The sequence below is a fragment of the Pan paniscus genome, chromosome 21 (assembly GCF_029289425.2).
Source record: "Pan paniscus chromosome 21, NHGRI_mPanPan1-v2.0_pri, whole genome shotgun sequence".
Classification (NCBI taxonomy): Eukaryota; Metazoa; Chordata; class Mammalia; order Primates; family Hominidae; genus Pan; species Pan paniscus.
The window spans coordinates 11,041,853-11,061,988 of record NC_073270.2 but is presented as its reverse complement, the minus strand read 5'-3'; the positions used below and the strand labels follow the sequence as shown (position 1 = coordinate 11,061,988).

Sequence of the window (20,136 nt, the reverse complement as noted above, 5' to 3'; positions counted from 1 at the left end):
AAAAAATTGGTGCTCCATCATTAGTTTGCCTATGAAATTCTGTAACTTGACATGGCTGATTACATCAATTTTTTTTTTCAGTCTATAGAAGCATGAAGGGATGCCTTCCTTTCCAGATCTAATAACTTCCCATGGGACTGTAATGATGGTTAGTCCCTTACACCCAAATCCCCACTATTCCTCTTTCAGAATTGCCGTTATTTTCCCATTAGGTCATTTCTATTCCTGGAGCTTGTTATCCTGACCCCATTAAGTCATAGCTTTGGAAAGACACACTTATTTAATTCCTGTCCTCAGAAATCATTCCCATTATTTCTTTATTTCATTGATTCTTGCTCTGCAGTATTTGTAATTGGTTCTTGTCATAGGAAGTCAAGAGGCTGAAAAGAGTAGAAAGGATGCTTTTCTCCAAGATATGACATATGCCTACCTGTATAGAACTGTTGTTTTCGATTTCTGCTGTTAGGAATCTAACTGGGAAATGCCCCACCAATACCCTGCTGAAGTATAATGGGGAAGGGGGAGGGCAGTTCATTAGTGTCAACAATTTTGTCAGAGTGGAAATTAGCATCTCTCACAAATGGATATGATCACAGACTTAGGCACAGATCAGTCTGGGTTTATAATGCTAGTCTGACTTAGCAGCTTGCTATCTGACCTTGAGCACAACCATTTAATATTTCTGTAAAATGTTCCCCTCATCTAAACTTTTGCACTTCTAGCTCATCTTTACCCTTCAAATCTCAACTCAAATGTCCTTCCTCTGAGAGGCCTTCTCTGCCTGCCCTCCCATGTAAAGAAACCAGCTCCATTTCTGGGTAATTATTCTCTCTTTTATTACTTTATTTCCTTCCTTCTACTTATGATAATTATCTGAAATTGTCTTATTTACAATGTTTGCTTATGTGCTTATTTCTGATTCAACTGCTACTTTATCCCTAGCTCAGGATAGGTGCTCGGTTAATTAATGAAATGTCTGTGCAAGGCCAAAATCACTAGCCAGTCTGGTGAGAAGACTCAATCCAAATGATTATTTGCTATCCTCTGCTTAGCACTGTCCACTGGAAATATAATGCAAACCACTTATGTAACTTTAAATGTTCTAATCATCACATCAGAAAAGTCAAAAGAAACAGGACAAATTAGTTTTATATTGTATTCTACTTTACCCAATATATCAACATATTTCAACATGAAAGTTATTAACATAAAAATTATCAATGACTTTATTTACATTCTCTTTTTTATAGTATATTTTTTGAAATCTTGTATGTATTTGTTACATGTAGCACATTTTAATTTGAATGTTAAATTTTAATTCGGAATACTCGATCTGTGTTTAGATTTTGTAAGATTTATAGTTGAAAAAGGAAATTCACATACCCAAATTGTTCCAAATACGTTTAAACATTTTTCAATACTCTAATCAAGCAGCAGGTTTTAAATTTAAGTTTAAATGAATTAAGATGAAATAAAATTAAAAGTTCAGTTCCTAGTTACAATAGACACATTTGGAGTGCTTAATGGCCACATGTGGCCAGTGGCTACCATACTGCAATTCTAGATCTTGCCAAACATTTCTCATCATGTTGTCTTGTGGAAACATGTTCTTACAATCAGGTTATGTTATTCCAAAAGGAAGAAGAGAAAGGAACGTGCATGCATTAAATGGAGGTATACAGCGGGCACTTTGGTAAATGTTTTTTAAACAACCCTTGTAATGAATCTATGAGGCAAGTTTCATCATACTCATTTTATACATTGGGAAACTGAAGGTTGAGAGAGAGTTTGCTGCAGGCCCATAATGTCCCTCTTCCACTCCAGCGGTTTTTGGCTGAGAAGCCAGTGAGCAAAGGGAAGCTCACTCTCAGCTTTCTACCCGGTCCTCCCGACATCTTCCCAAGCACTACCCCGACCATCTGAGAGCACACCTGGCTTCTTCTCCTCAGGTAGAGGCAACGCAAAGTAGGCTTTCTGCTTCTCACTCTTGCAGAACCTGGGGTTGACTGGCCACAGGTGAGGCCCTCTTGCCTAAGGAATAGAACTAACATCCTTCTCCCCCTTTAAAGGGCTGAGAGAGTGCTGCCTTATCTCAGAGCCAGAGTGTAGACAATTGAGATCTTTCCCCATGGTTCTATGGGAAAGCCTCTGGGTTGGGATGGCCTCTGGGGATATGGAAACAAATTGGGCTGCAATGAGTTAAAATCTTCTGCATTATTTAACGTAGGCAATGCTCCTTCTATCCTTTGAAAAAAAATAGTATATTTATTTGTATTTTTATTTCATTTTTTAATTTTATTTTTTTTGAGACAGAGTCTCACCCTGTTACCCAGGCTGGAGTGCAGTGGCGTGATCTCAACTCACTGTAACCTTTGCCTCCCAGTTTCAAAAGATTCTCCTGCCTCAGCCTCCCACCTGAGTAGCTGGGATTACAGGCATGCCACCATGCCCGGCTAATTTTTGTATTTTTAGTAGAGAGAGGATTTCGCCATGTTGGCCAGACTGGTCTCAAACTCCTGACCTCAGGTGATCCACCCGTCTCGGCCTCCCAAAGTGCTGGGATTACAGGTGTGAGCCACTGTGCCTGGCCAATTGTATATTTAAAACAAGTTTGAAGTGCCCAGTCATAATCTATCTTTACGCACTCAGTTTCTCAAAAGGGTTTGGGGGGGAAATAATTTTGATGACTTTATATGTCTAAGATTACCACTTGAACTTCAATATCCCCTTTCCCTTCTTTGGTGGCAGAACACCTTATTTTTAGCTGGGCACATACATCTCCCCTGAGAACAAGAACAACATTTCTCAGCTTTCCTTGCAGCTAGGTGTGGTCATATGACTAAATTGGGCTAATGCAGTGTATGAGGAAGTGTTGTGTGAGGCTGATGAGCAATTTCCTTAGAAAATGAGCCTTTACCCTTCTTTACTTCCTTCCTCTACTGTGCAGGCTGGAATGCAGGTTTGATGTCTGGAGTTTCAGCAGCCGTTTTGAGCCATAAAGTGAAGGCCATGAGCAACAAAATAAAAGAAGCTCATATTCTTGGCACCATGGAGTGCTAAATCTGCCCTGCACTATTTAAATTTAAATTTTTCTTATGTGAGAGGAATATAAACTTTTATTTCTTTAAGTCACTGTTTGCATTGTCTATCATAGGCATCTGCACCCAAATCAAATTCTAACTGAAACACACACACTTCTGAAGTAGAAGACAGTTATGAAGTGAGTGTTCTGCAACTGAAATGGCCCGATTAATTAGGTTACACATGGAGATGAGAGGTATGAGGCCTCACTTAGTCTGCTCATTATTAAAATGTATCTCATCTCTAGGCCCATCATCCATATTTATTCATGATGTAAGAAATTTGCATTAGATTCTTAGATTAAATATTAGGCCAGATGTAGAGACTACAACATTTTCCACATCTTGTTCATTTTACCATTTTTTATCTATTGATACATATTTATTTTTAAATTTCCTTTTGTTTCACTTTTACCTATATTTTTTGATTCAATATTTCTTTTGTATCTTTTCTTTTCTTTTTTGAGACAGGCTGTCACTCTGTCACCCAGGCTGGAATGCAGTGGCACAATCATGGCTCATTGCTGCCTCGACCTCCTGGTTCAAGCCATCCTCCCACCTCAGCCTCCTGAGTAGCTAGGACTACAGGCATATGCCACCATGTCTGGTTAATTTTAATTTTTTGTAGAGATGGGAGTCTTACTATGTTACCCAGGCTGGTATTGAACTCCTGGGCTCAAGCCATCCTTCCACCTTGGTCTTTCAAAGTCCTGGGATTACAGGAATGAACCATCATGCCCAGCCTGGTTCAACATTTCCACATTAGACTTTCCAATGTTATTTTTCACAGACACAGAGAGAGAATCATTACCAAGTGGAGTATTTTTCTGGTTAGGGCAGAATGGCACAAGGGTTGAACAAGGAAGAAGACAAGGTTGGCTTTCTGGGCTGTCAGAAAGTTATGCTTGTAATGTTGGCATCATTACCCAAGTATGGTTAATAACGTGCAAAGGACACATGCAAAAAGTACATGTGCAGGAAAAAGACAGAAAGGAAGTGCCCAAATTGAGAGCAGTTGTTATTCTCTGGAGAATGGAATAGAACTCACACTATTATTTTTCATCTTATATACTTTTGGATTATTTGTTGTGTTTTTATCCTTAGAATCAGTATTTTTTATTCTATAATTTGAAAAATAGAAATTAGTCAAGAGGTGCATAGTCAAGAGGTGGTAGTGATTCTAAAGTCACAGAAACCATGGGAATGTTCAGCTGTGCCTCTGTCCAAAAGCCATTCACAGACCTAAGACCACATTCTGGAAAACCTTAGCTCCTGCTTGGATCTGCCCTTGTGTCTTCCAGGAGAGTTTCCTCTTTCCTGCTTAATCAATACAGGAGAGTCGTTTCTGGGTAAGTAGTAGGAAGGCAGTGAAATGCTGGGCCAGGCTGAGGGTTACCTGCAGACTGGGTCAACACAGACTCCAACCTAAATATTTACCCAGGTGCTGATTGCATGACTGTGCTTTCATTTTGTCATCACACTGTTTGCTGAGTTCCCTGAAACACCCTAATTCCTCTTACTCCAGACATTTTGCTATTCTTCCTCCCAGGAATCTATTTCTCTGTCCAGCTTCATGGTCATTGGCTTGTTATTGTAGATGATTGCATTAAAGGTCACAGATTTCCATGCCTCCATTTACCCACAGCTTTGGTTAGTGACCTTCCACACTGGTTCTGGGCTTGGCTGAGATGTGTTTAGCTAGGGAGACAGTAGCCAACTCATTGAAAAAAGTGGCTCAAAAAAGGGCATGAACATTTTGGCTTTCTCTCTTTCCCTTGGATCCTTGCCACAATCTAGAGAACAGGCTTGAGCTGGCCTGCTGGAAGGATGTGAAAGATACATGGAGCAGAGCCAAGTCATCCAAGCCAAGGCCACCCTGAACCAGGAACTGAGAGCTAATTCAGCAGCTGAGAGTGGATGCCAGAACAAGCCCTGCCAAGATCAGCCAAGACCAATCCAGATTTGCAGAACTTCCTAGTAGAAATGTAAGCTCATGAGAAATAACAAATGGCTGTTGTTTTATGTCACTGCGTTTTGGGATGGTTTGTTACATAGTAACAGCTAATTGATTCAGTTGCACATTCCTTTCCTCATCTGCCTTCCTCCTTCCACCTTACCACAAGCACATCAGCCCGTTTCTAAACAACTGCCTCATTTCCAATTCTCATAGCTTCCTTGGTCACATCTTCAAATACTTCCAATAGCTTGCATTCCACCCATAAGCCTGCAGAAGAGAGAGAGAGATTAAAAAAAGAAATATATTGAGGATCCTAGTGGTGGCCTATTTCATATGAGAGGGGCAAGGATTAAACTCTCCGTCTGCCCTGGGACCCAACTGAGGCAGGCAAATGCTACATTACACTGGGCCAACTGACTGGTTTTTAAGATGACTGTTCTTTCACCTACAGAGCCTTCATTCTCTTCCTTTTCTTGCTTACTTCACCACTAACACCATAGATTTTAGTCAAGCTCTTCGAAGCCAGAAAGCACATAATTAAAGGGCAAACCCATAACCTTCTATTCATAATTTAGAGAAGGAGGAATAAAAAGAAGGAAAGCAAAATATTTAAGTTAATATAGTTAGAGGCTCTGTATATTGGCTCGATGCTGGTGGACACATGGGAAACTCATGTTGTGGCCAACAGGAAAATTATGAATCACCATCCCATTGATTCAGAACTGTGTGGTATGGACAGATCACATAGTGATTACAAGTTCCAGCTCTGCCATTTAACACCTATGTGACTGTATCAGTTTTCTCTGTGTAACAAACCTCTCCCAAATTTTGTGGCTCAAAACAACCATTCACTCATAATTGTTCATGAATCTATGGATCAGCTAAGGGTTCTGCTGATTCAGGTTGAGCTTGCCTGATCTTGGTGGGGTTTGGTCATGCATCTGTGGTCAGCTGGAGGTTTGGCTGGTGCTGATTGATTTCATATAGTGACATGAGAATGATTGGAGTCTCTCTCCACATGGTCACGCATCACTTAACACGCTAGCCTAGGTTTATTCACTCAGTGGTCACGGTGTTCCAGAGTATGCAAGAGAAGAAATCCTAGTGCATAAGCACTTTCCAGGCCTCTGCTGGCATCACACTTGCTCTGTCCTATTGGCTGAAGCAAGTCACATGGCCAAGCCCAGCATCAGCAGGGAAATGTACTACCAATAGATAGATTCAGAGAGGCAGGAAAAATATTGGGGCCATTATGGCATTGATTCACCACAGTGATGTTACATAAATCTCTTGGTTTCTCTGAGCCTCAGTTTCTACCTCCAAAAAGTGGATATAGTAATATTAGCCTGTTGTGGGTTATTATGTTCCCCAAAAGATATGTAGATGTTCTAACCCCTGGTAGTTATGAATGTGACCTTATTTGGGAATAGTACCTTTGCAGGTGCAATCAAGTTAAGATGAGGTCATTAGTACGTGCTCTCATCTAATGTGACTGGTGTTGTTATAAGAAGAAGAAAACATCACATGAAGATAAAGACCCACAGGGAGAATGCTATGCGATGACTGAGGCAGAGATTGTTATAGCACAGCTACAAGCTTGTGAATGCCAAAAATTGATGGCCACCATTAGGAACGAGGAACAGGCAAGGATGGACTCTACCCAGAGTTTCAGAAAACATGATCCTGTGAACACCTTGATCTCAGACTACTAGTCTCCAGAACTGTGATACTACATTTAAGCCACCCAGTTTGTATTACCTTGTTATGGCAGGCCTGGTAAACTTAAACAGAGCCCAACTCATCTGGCAAAGCTTTTATCAAGGTTGAGTAAGAACAGTTACTGCTGATGGACGGACTCTGGTCCTACAAATGGTTATTCTGAGATAATGCAAATCTTATAGTTTCCTATTTGTAGGAGGCTGTTCAGGCAGGGTGGAGGTTATATAGTTGCTGGAGCATCAGATCAGCCTCAGATCTCTGGTGTTAGAGTCCCTGGGATTTCCAAGGGAGGAAAATGCCAGCATTGCTTGTCCTCCTGTCGGCTTCCCTCCTGTTTTGTAGTGTTACCGGGGCTCCTGACAGATCTGCCTCCACCAATCCCTGAGCTTGAAATGCCTGCAGGGCCTGGGATTTTCCCCTTTGCTAAAGGAGAAGCCCCAAGATCTGGTAGTTGGCCTTGCTCCCATGCAGCTCTAGCTCTGGGAGCATTTCAGGAAGGCAGAGCCTAATTTAATCTTCCTTATCTTGTGATTTCAATACTTCAATACTGTGTCCTCCATTTATACTTTCTTATTATGCAGGGAACATGGTTCCAGACATTGCTAGAGGCAGTAGTAGTTGTTTTTGCAGGCAAACACAGGCAGGGAAAAGCTTGCCCTGTGGGCTGCGGGAAGTCTCACATCTCCCTGGGCATTGGATGAGGCTAAGTACATGAAAGGGCTCCCAGAATGCACCACTGGATTTCTCCCAGAATGCCCCCTATTGCTTTCCCTAATTTGGCTCACCCTATTCACTTTGACTTGAGAAGGCTTTCTACCATCTCTCCATGTTAAAATGGTTCTTAAACTTGGAGAACTTTAAGACAAGTAAAAATGGAGAGAATATAGGACTTCAAAGAAAGACCTGAGTTTAAGATTCATATTTCACACTTTCTGGGTGTCTTTAAGCAAATCACTTAACATCTCTAATGTTGAATAATTACTATTATTACTATTATCTGGTAGACAGAGTAACCTCATTCTGAGAGTCAGCTAACATAATGGGCCTGAAAGTGCTAAACTGTGTAAGACCATTCAATTTAGGAGGAGAAAATTTACTCATTCATTCATCTAACTAATAACTATAGGAAGCCTGTTCCATGCCAGGTTCTCTACTAGATGTTAGGGATGTGAATGAACAATATAGTTGAAGTCTCATAGAGCTTACATTCTAGTGCAGGAAATAGGCAATAAAATAGCAGACAAAAATGACATAATTGCAAATAATTACAAATTATAATAATTGCTAGGAAGGAAGCCAATTGGATCTTAAGCAACATGGACCGAATTGATAATGTCTGCGTTTGAAGGCTCTAATTCTCTGTACCTGGAGGAAAAATCAGGAAGGGGTGTGATAGGGATAGATTTTTTTTTTTTTTTTGAAGCAGAGTCTTGCTCTATTGGCTAGGCTGGAGTGCAGTGGCAGAATCATGGCTCACTGCAACCTTCCTTGAAGTCCTAGGCTCAAGTGATCCTCCCATCCCAGCCTCCCAAGTAGCTAGGACTATATACTTATCATGCCTATTTTTTTTTTTTTTTTAAGTAGAGATAGGGTCTTGCCACCATGCCCAGCTAATTTTTGTTGTTGTTGTTGTTTCTCAGTAGTGACAGGGTCTCGTTATGTTGCCCAGGCTGGTCTTGAACTCCTGGACTCAAGTGATCCTCCCACCTCAGACTCCAAAAGTGCTGGGATTACAGACATGAGCCATCTAGCCCAGCCCATTTTTTTTCATGTATTCTGAATTTCCTGTTGACCTGTTTTTCTTACTGCCTTGCCGTTCTCTACTTATTAAGTCACTGGCATATGTATTTTCATGGGATGGCAGGGGCCCCTAGACAATAAGGGGTGTCACTGAATCACAACTTAAAAGTTGAATGAAACAAAAGTTTAGAAAGCTAACTTTTGTCAGCAAGGAAAAAAAATTAAAAATAGTTAAGCCTGTCTTTACATATTAAGAGCAATGTGTGGAGACTGAACACAGAGTTTCGCTGTAAAGCAGAGTAGAAAAACTTAGCTTACATTAAAAATAAAGTTTCAATGAGACAGAAAGGAGTAGAAAGTTTCCCACCACTGAAAGAGAGAGGGAGAAAGAGAAACTGAGGGGCAGGAGGTCAGGTATGAGTGAACTGGTTCCTTCTAGCAGATAGACAAAACCTTTAGAAAGATAGTTTTAGATGATCACTTAAGATGATTATTTTTGAGCAATTAGCTTCGTATTTGCCTGCTCTTTATAGATAGACTGAATATTTTGATAGCTGCCCATCTTACCTCACACAGTCCATAGTGACCAGAGAAACTGAACTCACCTTTGGTTACTGGGGTGGGGCTTAGTCTCAGCAAAAATTATGGTAATCCCAATCCCCTTGATGGCAATTGGTTCAGAAACCCAGGCGTTCGTCAGTCAGCACATGGTAGTCCTCTGTCCATTCTTACTTGTTCTGAGATGACCCAATGAAGATGAAGGAAAAGTTTTTAAATACAAGGTTACAGAGAAGTTTTCTGTTTTTCTTTCCCATTAGTGATGGAGGAAGCAGGCTCTCCATACAGTAGTCAGTCCCCCCGTCTCCATGATTTTATTTTGATTTCTGCATCTCGGTTACCTATGGTCAACCACAGTCTGAAACTATTCCATGGAAATTTTGAGAAATAAACAATTCACAAGTTTTAAATTGTGCACCATATCCATATTGTACATGCTACCACACATTAGTCATTTAGTCCTCTCGGCTACCAGATTGACTGTTGTAGTATTATAGAGCTTGTGTTCAACTAACCCATATTTTACTTACGGTTGTTAATCTTTATGGTACCTAATTTATAAATTAAACTTTATCATAGTATATATGGATAGGAAAAAAGATAGTATATATAGCATTTGGTACTATCAGCAGTTTTAGGCATCCACTAGAGGTCTTGGAACAATTCCCTTTTGGATAGGGGGGTATTACTGTACTATTTACAGCCAACTTCTGGCTATGCAGAAAAGTCAGCTTTGGAATGAAGTCAACAGTGTGGATTTCATAGTGAAGAGATGGAAACAACCCATGTCCCAGCTGACATTGCTGAGCCCCTGAATTAACCAAACCTAATGCTAGACTTTTCATTTTGTGCTATAATGACGTTCTTTCTTGTTTAATCCAGTTTGAGTCAGGGTTTCTGTTATTTAGAGCCAAAAGCATCCAAGATGATACAGTGGGAGAAATAACCAGACAGTTTTGGAGGAATGCCAGAACAGGGAAAATTATTCCTCACTTTTACCAGCAGATCCTAGAACATTTAAAGACCTTAAGATGGGTCCTATGCCAACAGGGAGATGTCAAAAAAGAAAAGAAATGAACACATGATAGTGTTAAATACCAAGAAAGCTTATTTCACCTGCCTTAGCCTGAGAATGCTTTACAGAGAATTCACTTTCCTGCATGCCCCAGGAAACTGACTTGTGACTCCACCAAGGGACTCTCAGTAAAGAATGTGGTGATTTTGTAGCAGAGGCCTGCAGGGTGGGTCACTCAGGCTCTAGGTTGAATGGGAATCATTGCCATGTCCCAGAGGAGGAATTTCAACACCAAGACCCCCAAAGAAAGACAATTCAGCAAGGACAGACTATAAATTACACAAGACCCATCAGCAATAGATGCAGCAAAATTAGAGTTTTCCCTGGTAGGGTATATCTGAACTTGAGGTCACTGGGAGCCAGCAGAGAACAATATGTAGGTAAGAACATAAACTTCTACCTGTTCCCAAACACTGTATTAGAAGGAAAGATCACGTTGTGAGATCCACTGAGAAGGAAGAGATAACAATCCTTCTAGAGCATTTGAATAAAAAGTGATTAATTATTTGCCCAAATGAGACTGAGTTAATCTGAAAGAGATGATGTTAAACTGGTAGTGATGGATTGCACCATTTGTCCTAATTCTTTGCTCAACCCTGTATTCATGTATCCTTTTGTCAGGTGATCTCATAATTCCTCTTTCTATGAGGTAGCGTCTAGAGCAGAGTCTATTTCCACACTCCTTGGATCTGGGGTTGGTCACTTGACTTGCTTTAGTGAATGATGCAGACTGTGGTTGTATTTAGTTATCTATCATCTGTCTCTCCTTTCCCACTTAAGGATACATTAGCTATGGGTACAGGGCAGACTAAGACACTTAACCAACCCAAATGTGGCCTGCACAGTCCACATGGCACCCAAGTCCACCCCATGATAATACGGGTATGGGCCAGTTTAGACATTTTTATCTGATGGAGATTTGAGTTCTTCCCAAGACTGAAAGCTGCTGGTCTCACAGAGCATTGCTATCCAGACCACTGGGGGCAGCACTGCATTTGGCCCAAGGATCGCTTCTTTCTGGCTAAGAATCTTATTGCTTCTGTCCTTGCAATAGGGATTTCCCAGAGATGGTCTTCTAGGGTTCATATCCAATCCCACTTAAGATTTTGATGTTGAAACAAAATATTTTATTTTTTTTTCTGTGGAATACTTCATTTTACTTTTCTAATGTGAGAGTAACAGCTAACTGAATGCTATTATTTCCCAGCAGTCTTAAAAGGCAAGTTGAAGGACTGAGGCCCAGGAGCTACCAAGCTGGAGGCTTCTTTGAATTATGCACTTAGGTGACCAGTATATTTCAGACAAGAACTCAAACAAGGTCTAGGCTGACAACTTTGCTCCTTCTCAAAGCAAAGATGGCCTATGAAACTAGTGAGAACAAAGACCAAAGAAGGAAGAAGGCCTGCCTTCTGGCACACAGGTGGCAAATGCTAATTTTTTTTATGTCATTAATAACATTAATAATATTGGTAGATAACAAGCATCATAAAAATCTCATCAAAAATGATAAAAGCTGTGTTTGGCACCACAACGTCACTTGGAAACTGGCCTCTGTTTAATAGTAATTGTCTGAATCACTAAGAATATTTGCCTGTTCCAGGCTTATCACTGGGACTAGCTCTAACAACCGTCAGCATTTATTTATTTTTTCTTTCCTTCATGAGCTAAGTTTCCCTGCATTATTAGTACACAGAGGACTTCTGAGATGAAATGAAGCTTGGTTGATTTACTGCCTCTCCTGCTGCCACAGCGTGTGCTGGAAATGAGACTTTGTGCCCAGGAATAGTGGAAAGGGGCACCTGTTCCATGTCCTGCTTCTGCCTCCCAGCCAAGGATCTCTGTGGATGCCTTCCAGACAGTTAATTTAACTGGTTTCCTTGGATGGGCCAACAGCACAAGCTCTGGGCTCTGGCAATTCCCAAGATAGGACCTATTTACCACATACCTTGTTTTGCTGACTGCAAAACTCTTGTTAGAACATGCTTATTTCTTCCCTAAACACTTAAATCATCTTTCTAGTTGAAGCCTGCATATCCTTTGTGGAAACACATGGATCCTACATTTAGTTTCTTTCAACTTGCTAAACTGCTCCTTGTAAGTTATTGAAGCTTTATCTTTCAACACAAGTGTGCAGAATGGAAATAGCAACCATAAAGCAGCCAATCAGTTAATAGGCATTGAGTGGGGGAATAATCTTTCTCTCTGCAGTAGAAACATACATAAAAAACGTTATGGGTTATATGTAAGTAAAAAGTAATGACCAAAAAATATGAGTCACAATGGAGTACAATATATGTATAAGCAATAATCGAGGAATACAAAATTAACAAAAGAGTCCAATCTTCAAGACAGTCCAAAGATCCCACTATTAGCCACTCTACCCCTTGCATGTTTAGATAAATAATGGGAAACTGCTGTGGAACTAATGGATGCCATTGCAAAAATCTGCTACTATAAGCAATTTTATAAGTTCCTTGAGGTTGAAGAAATTAAACAATATGCTTGATCTGGTCTTTGGATTACAGATCTTTCATTTCAGATCTAGACCCAGCCCAACTTATTGTTTGCTGGTACAAGCCAAATATGATAGGACTCTCTTGTGGACCAGTTTTTGCCTGGACAAGATAACAGTGTAGTTTCTGGTGCCTAGAAGATGAATGTAAATCTTTACTGTAAGTCTTCTCAAAGATGTAGTATAGGGGCTTCTCACAGTGAGTTGCTCAGAAAACATTCACAACATTCTCTCTAGGTATCTCTTCACAAAATTTTTCAGTGAGAACAACTGCTAAATTTTCTCTCTCTTTTTCCAAACCTTCCTTTCACCAGCACGTGGCTTCCCATTTCTTCATTCCCTACTCTGCAATATTTCTGCCCATCATGCTTATAACATGGGAACTCCCTCACCCCTTATGCTTTACAGTATTGTTCTTCTGTTCTTTACACTATTGTTCTTCTGAGAATCATCCTCCTTCCCACTCCAACTTTAAATGAAATTCCAGTAAATAAAATTCTTCACTATGGTTAAAGACAGAACTCCCCACTCCTTAAAGGTGGGCTACAATTAGCATCTTGATTCCAAAGAATACAGGATGGAAAGGGAGAAAGAAGCAACTTTACAGTGGAGAAGTTGGCAAACAGCACATTAGCCAGATGGTCGAGGTTAACGTCATTGGTCATAAGTCACGTTGATGATATGCACACTTGATATCATGTGTTTAAAATGCCATTTTGCCTCTGTGGTCTTTTCTCTGTGGGAAGACAATAACTCAAATGTAACTATGAAAAGAAAAATTTAGAAAAATCCAATTGAAAGGCATTTCATCTGACTAGCTCTCCTCAAAACTTCTGTGGTTACCCCAAAAAAGGAGAGTCTGAAAAACTGCCACAGTCCAGAGGAGTTAGGAAGACATGACAAACCAATACAATGTGGTATCCCAATTAGGATGTTGAAACAGAAAAAATGTTATTCGGGAAAAATCAATGAAACCAGAATAAAGTATGGAGTTGAGGTTTTTTTTTCATTAAGAAAAGGATAATTGATGTTTTGATTTGGACCAAGTATTTAGAGAAGGCATAAACTCTGGTTGTCCTTTCAGGGGACATAATGATTCTTAATTAAATTTGCTCCAGATAACTACCCAGTTTGCATGTGGTTTAGGCCTGCCAAAGTGTTACATTAAAAACCAACTAAGTTAGTGGCCGATAGTAATAAAAATAAAAAATAGATCAAATTTCACTTCTGTATCTGGAAGAAAAATAAGAGATTCAATTCATAACTCAGTACAGTGTTTTAAAACATTCTTTCTTCTCTCTAGTTTTTATGTAGCCTGTAGTTTTATTCATTCTACAAATCCCTTCCTTTCTATTCTGCACCCCAGCTTTTTCTGCTGCCCCATCTTATGTGGTTCTCCTGTCTCATTCTCTTACTTTTTTCTTCCTGATTCTTCTAAACTTTATCTTCCCATTATTCAGAGTCAACCACCACAGATCCTGGGACCTTACCCAGTAAAGACAGTGGGGAATACACAAAGTTGAGTGATCAAACAGAGCATTCTCATTCACAAGGAGAAGAGAAGGGGATGAGGGGAGGCTGAGAACCCTGTAAGTTAATATGGATTTCCCCGTCACAAATACAAACAATTGGCTTTGATAGACAAACTAGCCTTCAGGGAACCATAACAACCACTGCAGGTGAAAAGTACATCCAGAGGAGGAATCATACAGTCTTGGTTGAAGTCCCAGTGACACCACTTAAATGGTAAACTCTACGTTCTGTACAGATAAGATCTATGTCTGCCCTGCTTTCTGTTGTGACTCCAGTGCCCATTCCTGGAAAAGAATTCCTATATATTTGATGGGCGAATTTGAGAAGAAGAGTATCAGTTTCTTCCATTGTTAGGTAGCAAATTTAGGCAATTTCTGCCTAACCACTTCGCAGAGATCTTATGATAATGGACATGAGCTACATCGTATGGGAAATAACTTGGAAAAAGGAGATATAGTAGACAAAACATCAGTGTGGACAGAGTATCAGTGTGGAAGGCAGCATAATCCTGTATAATTTATTTAATCAAATGGGGACTTGGGTAAGCTCGGTGTCTGTAGTTTCTCATCTGTTAAATGGGGAGGATTGGGCTAAATGATCTCTGAGCTCTTACTGGTGCTCTGCAATGTGACTTTGCACCTCCTTCCATCAAGAAGCGGGGTTGTGGCCACGCGTTGTGGCTCACGCCTCTAATCCCAGCACTTTGGGAGGCCGAGGCGGGTGGATTACCTGAGGTCAGCAGTTTGAGACCAGCCTGGCCAACAAGGTGAAACCCCACCACTACTAAAAATACAAAAATTAGCCGGGTGTGGTGGCGCACACCTGTGGTTCCAGCTACCGAGGAGGCTGAAGCAGCAGAATCGCTTGAACCTTGGAGGTGGAGGTTGCAGTGAGCTGACATTGAGCCACTGCACTCCAGCCTGGGTGACAGAGCAAGACTCTGTCTCAAAAAAAAAAAAAAAAAATGGGGTTGTGACACACTTTGACAAATAGAATGTGGCAGGATGACAGTGAGCAAGTTCTGAGCCCAAATCTCAAGAGACCTTGTGCAATTTTGTTCTCACTCTTGGAACCCTGCCTCCCCCATGTGAATAAGCCCAGGGTAGGCTCTGAAGGGTTGACAGATACATTAGCTCATCACTCCCATTGCCCCAGCCAAGAGCCAGCCAAGTTCAGACACAGAGCCGCTTAGCTGACCAGAAGCCAATTGCAGATCCCAGGTAAGCCCAGAAAAGCTATCCAAGTCTATACAAAGACAAGCCAAACACATCATTTTTTAAGTTACCAAATTTAGGGGTAGCTTGTTACATAGCAATTGTTCATGGAAAAACTTTCAAATCTAAAATGCAGCCAATCAATTACTTTGGCTTCACTTGCACTTTCAGACAGAGGGCACATTTTCCAGGGAATCTCCCGTGACCAAGAAGGGAATCTGAAACATCCAATGCATTGTCTTGATGGTCTGTTGTGTGCTTCTGTGTACTTCCTATACATCACTGCTATATTAGCTATTATAAAAGCTCTTACAGTTATGGTTAAAACCTATAAGAGCTACTATAAAAACCTATAAGAGCTATTATAAAAGCTCTTATAGTTATGGTTAAAAGAGGTTCCTATGGTTGGAACCTCTTTACTTCTTAAGCTCTTTCATATTTAGCAAAGGCTAAGCTACCAATAACTCTTGATACTAACTGAAAAAAAAATGTAGTAGAACATTGCTGTCTTCAGTTTCCTCACCCTTCTCCACTGAAAGCCATTATCCTTGAAGATGGACAGCACCCACTTGTCTTTAGCTATCTGGAACCTTTGACCAGGAATGTTGAAGCTTGCTTGTTTGCTGTCATATTAGATTAGAACTCTATTCTCTGCATTTTAAAGCAACAGATTAACTCTGCTATGATGTGGCATATCATAGAAAACTCAGTTCAAGTTTTCTTGGGTGAAAAGGGGGAATTAATATCTGTTACTGGAAGTATCTGGCCTCAGAAGTGGTATTAATTAGGTTTCAGTCTTTTTCACTCTATGAATAATCTCTTTTCCTCTATGTTGCCTTAATTTACAAGCCGACTTTCTCCATGTGGTGACAAAATGCCTGCTGGAAGCTCAAGGCTCCCATGTTTTCTCCTAAATAACTGCAGCAGAAACAGATCTTTCCCTTCCCAATAGTTTCAGCCAGTCTTGAGACTGATTTTCATTGGACCCCCTTGTATCACATCTTCTGCCTGAACCAATTACTTTTTTCAGGGGAATGGAAAAATGCAAAGGGGCCAAACTGGTAACCTGCTATTCCCTGAAAAAAAGTAAAATGGGAGGTGATGATGGGGTTAGTGTAACTCAATCAAGTGGACCAAGAAAGAGTGGGGTTTCCAAAGGAACATCAGGTGCTATTAGTGGAAGGGAGAACAGACGCTGACCAGCAAACTAGCAGCTCCCACGAGAGCAGAGGTTTTCAGTCTTACTGTTGTTATAGTCACCCGGGGGAGCTTTTAGAAAACACCTCTAGAAGTATGGTCTGAGGTATGGCCTGGGCATCAGTGTTATTTTAAATTCTCCAAGTGCTTCTAGTGAATAGCCAAGCAAGAGAATTGCTGTGTTAGAGATATTAGTAGGTCATTAAACCTCACCCTAAGGATACCTTGAAGTGCTATGGTTTTGTTAGTTGAGGTTTTATGTTAGTTTAAAGGAGTGCATCTCTCAGGTAGAGTTTCCAACTCTAGAGGAGGCCAAGAGTCAGTGTGGTGCGGTGATCTGGGAATAGATTGGGGTGGGTAGGTGGGAAGCTGTAATTGCCCCCAATCTGAAATACATTAGCAACCTTCTTCTGTGTACACAGCTGCCAGTCCTGATGGAAACTTCCGAAATTAAAATTTGAGAAATCTTTTTTTTCCAGAAAGCCAAAGAATACACTCTGATGCCCCCAATTACAGAACGAGAAGTACAGAAGGTTAGGTACCTGGTCAGAGGCCACTTCCTCCAGGGTTAAATGTATAGACCCTTGGGAGTCCCTGGCATCATTCAGCCTGTTGAGCCCACCCCTGGCTCCCTGACATCGTATCAGTGTGGGGTGGAACAGCCATTGCTATCTCTGCTACTGCAGTGTTTTCTCTCAGCTGGTTGGAGGACTGGATTCTCCTCATCTCTCCAGTGAGGAAAAGTTCTGGCCAATCACAAGAAGCCAACTGGAGACTGCAAATATGGGGATGAGATGGCAAAATCTGTTTTTGGAGCTGCAGGAGACACACCTCTCCGTGTGCAGAGATGCCCCAGAAACTTGTCAGGCGGGCATTGGCAGCTGCTGAACGCCCAGGGTTGCGTGGGGGTTTCGGAGGCTGTCTGGTGGGTCTCCACACTGGGAATTCCACGTCTTCCCTTACCGAGGTCGAGGCCCTGGGAAAACCACTCTGTGTTGCTTCTCTCGCAATTTTAACTTCCAAGAAACCGGAAGAAGAGAATGCCCAGGGAAAAGCAGTGGATGCAGGAGGCAAAGTAATGGATTGCAAATCCCAACCCCAAAACCTTGATTCCTGTCTGCGTTCCTGCCTCAACCTCAGTTTTCTCGTCTGTAAAATGGGATATTAGATAATGTCTGACAGTCCTCCAGGCTCTGTGGGTTCTGAAGCTATGATGAGGCGGCAGCAGCCACTAACCTGCTTTGCTTTGGGGGCAACTCGTGGTTTGCAGCCGATGGATTGTTTACGACCCTTCTCATTTTTAAGAGCAAAAGACACCTCCTTTCCTCCTTGTCATTTTCTTCCCTCCTGTCCACCATCACTGTCATGGCAGGAGCATGAACTTTGGGTTAATGTCTGAAGTGTGTGAAGGGCAGGCCAGCCAAGTCCCATCTCTACGGTTTTACTTCCTATATCACACAGGGAGCTGTTTTGCACTTCTGCAGTTATGAAAGCTCAAGTTACCTTCCATTTTTGTTCCTCTCCGGTCGTCTGTCTTCCTCCCCCTCTCCTCTCCAGTCCTGACCCCCCTTCCTTCGCTGCCGTTTACTGATCACCCGAGTTGTGATGACGCCAGGCATTGTGCCAAAGGCGAGGGCCCGAATTCATCAGGGGGTGGATTAGAAGGCTCTGTCCTAAGCGAGCCTATCTTCTAACAGAGCAGATGTAGAAATAAACAAACAGTGACAATGCAGCCACAGCACAGCGCCCCGAGGGCTCCCGCGGAAATGAGCACAGGCTGTTTGGAAAGCCCACGGGAGGCCCCTTGACCCAGGGGATGCCTTGCTGGCGCCCCTCGGCTCGGTGGCAGCGGTGGCAGATTGCAGGCGGCGCGGGGGTGGTGCTGTCACCAGCCCTGCCAGTGCCGCAGTGAGTCAGGAACCCCGCCTCCCAGCCTGCGCCCGCGAACAAATCACCGCCACCCAACTCACTGCGGCACCGGACAGATTCCCTCCCGCCCACACCCTCACCGCTGCCCCGTCCTCCCTCCCGGGTGCCCCCCCCCCCGCCCCCCCGCGCCTTCTGCTCTTCCCTGGGCTCTGGCTCCCCGACCTTCCGCCCGGCCCGCAGCAGCCCGAGGGGTGGGGGTGGCCGGCCCAGCTGTAGGGAGGCAATCGCCCCGCTCCGGTGTTCCTTTGCATCAGGAACCTCGCTGGAGAAAGGGGAGAAACAGAAACAGTGAAATGACTCAGGATTTTTGAAGGGCTGGGACACAGTAGCGCAGAGGCCTCACTTCAGAAGAGGTGGGAGGCAAGACGCTTTGCCAGTCTCTGTGCCTCAAACACAGGGCCCCTGCCCAAGCTCTGAGCTTGAATTTCTGCAGGAGAGTAGAAATGCAGATATAATTTATAGCTCTAAAAATAAACGGATGTATTTGGATGAATTCACACCAAGCAGGTGACCCAGAAAAAGGAAGTAAGCTCTCAGAACCTTGAGCGTCCACAAAATAATCTCTGCTGGACAGAGATCGAGTTCTCTCAGCTGGCTGCCTTTCCAGTTGACCTTCAGGGAAGAAAGGATGGAAATGAAAAGTAGTGACTAGAGTCATTTCAGTCTCAAACTACCCAAAGGTACGTCGCAGCAAAGCCACTCTGAGATGTATCCCGCTGGTTTGAGACCCCCTGGCTATGAGGGTCACAGGTTCCGCAGGCTCCTACTGTAGCTAGGATTGACTTTGTACTTCCAGGGTCACTAGCCATGGGCTAATGGCGAGGAATGGTGCTGCCTTGGCCTCTGAGATCAAAGACTTAGCTCAGGCCCCCATGGGCTTCAACCAAGATGGGCAGTAATTTGTTCAGTAAAACATATGACTCGGAATCTCAGCTCTTAGAGTGGCAGTGGGAAGCTTCTCGTTTCTCTGGTCCATACCAGTTTGCTATCAGATGAGGAAATGGCTGCCCGTCCTTCATACAGCAGCCAAGGTCACATTCAGGGAACCTAAGTCAGTTCATACCCTCATCTGCTCAGATTCCCCCACTGCCTTCCCATCCAAAGTCATTACCAAAGCTAAAAGACCCTCCAGGATTGGGCCCCTGTTATCGCTCACCTCCTTGCCTTCCATTCTCCCGGCTGTTCCCTCTGCTCCAGCAGTACTGGCCTTCTCCCTGTTCCTTGAAGATGCCAGGTGCACCCCAACTTCATGGCCTTCCTGCTGTCCCCTCCACCTGGAACTCTCTTCCCTCAGTTACTTATTTTATTTCACTGCTCAAAAGACCATCCTATCCAAAATAGCATCTTTTTCACAGCACTTTTGTTCTCTATTGCTTCCATGTCCTTATTATATATTTATTTATTGGTTTATCATATATCTTCGCTAGAAGGTAAGTTCCCTTAGAGCAAGGACTTTGTCTTGTGGACTGTTCTATTCCCAGTGTCTGACACGTTGTAGGTGTTCAATTAATACCTGTAAAAAGAATGAGGTTGGAATAGGCCCCATAATTTGCTTAACTTCATGCAGTCGGTTAGTGGCACAGCCAGGAACCAAACCCTCATTTCCTCCTCCTGGTCTAGAA

General features: G+C 42.4%; 1 long non-coding RNA gene across 1 annotated transcript; it reads right to left on the bottom strand.

The window, feature by feature from the left end:
* Window positions 1–1,230: 1,230 nt before the first annotated feature.
* LOC117977143 (uncharacterized) lies at window positions 1,231–17,903 on the bottom strand. Its single transcript, XR_004668119.3, has 3 exons — window positions 17,128–17,903; window positions 9,102–9,233; window positions 1,231–5,304 (listed from the first exon to the last, which is right to left on the bottom strand). It is a non-coding gene; the product is annotated as an uncharacterized LOC117977143 (long non-coding RNA).
* Window positions 17,904–20,136: the final 2,233 nt, after the last annotated feature.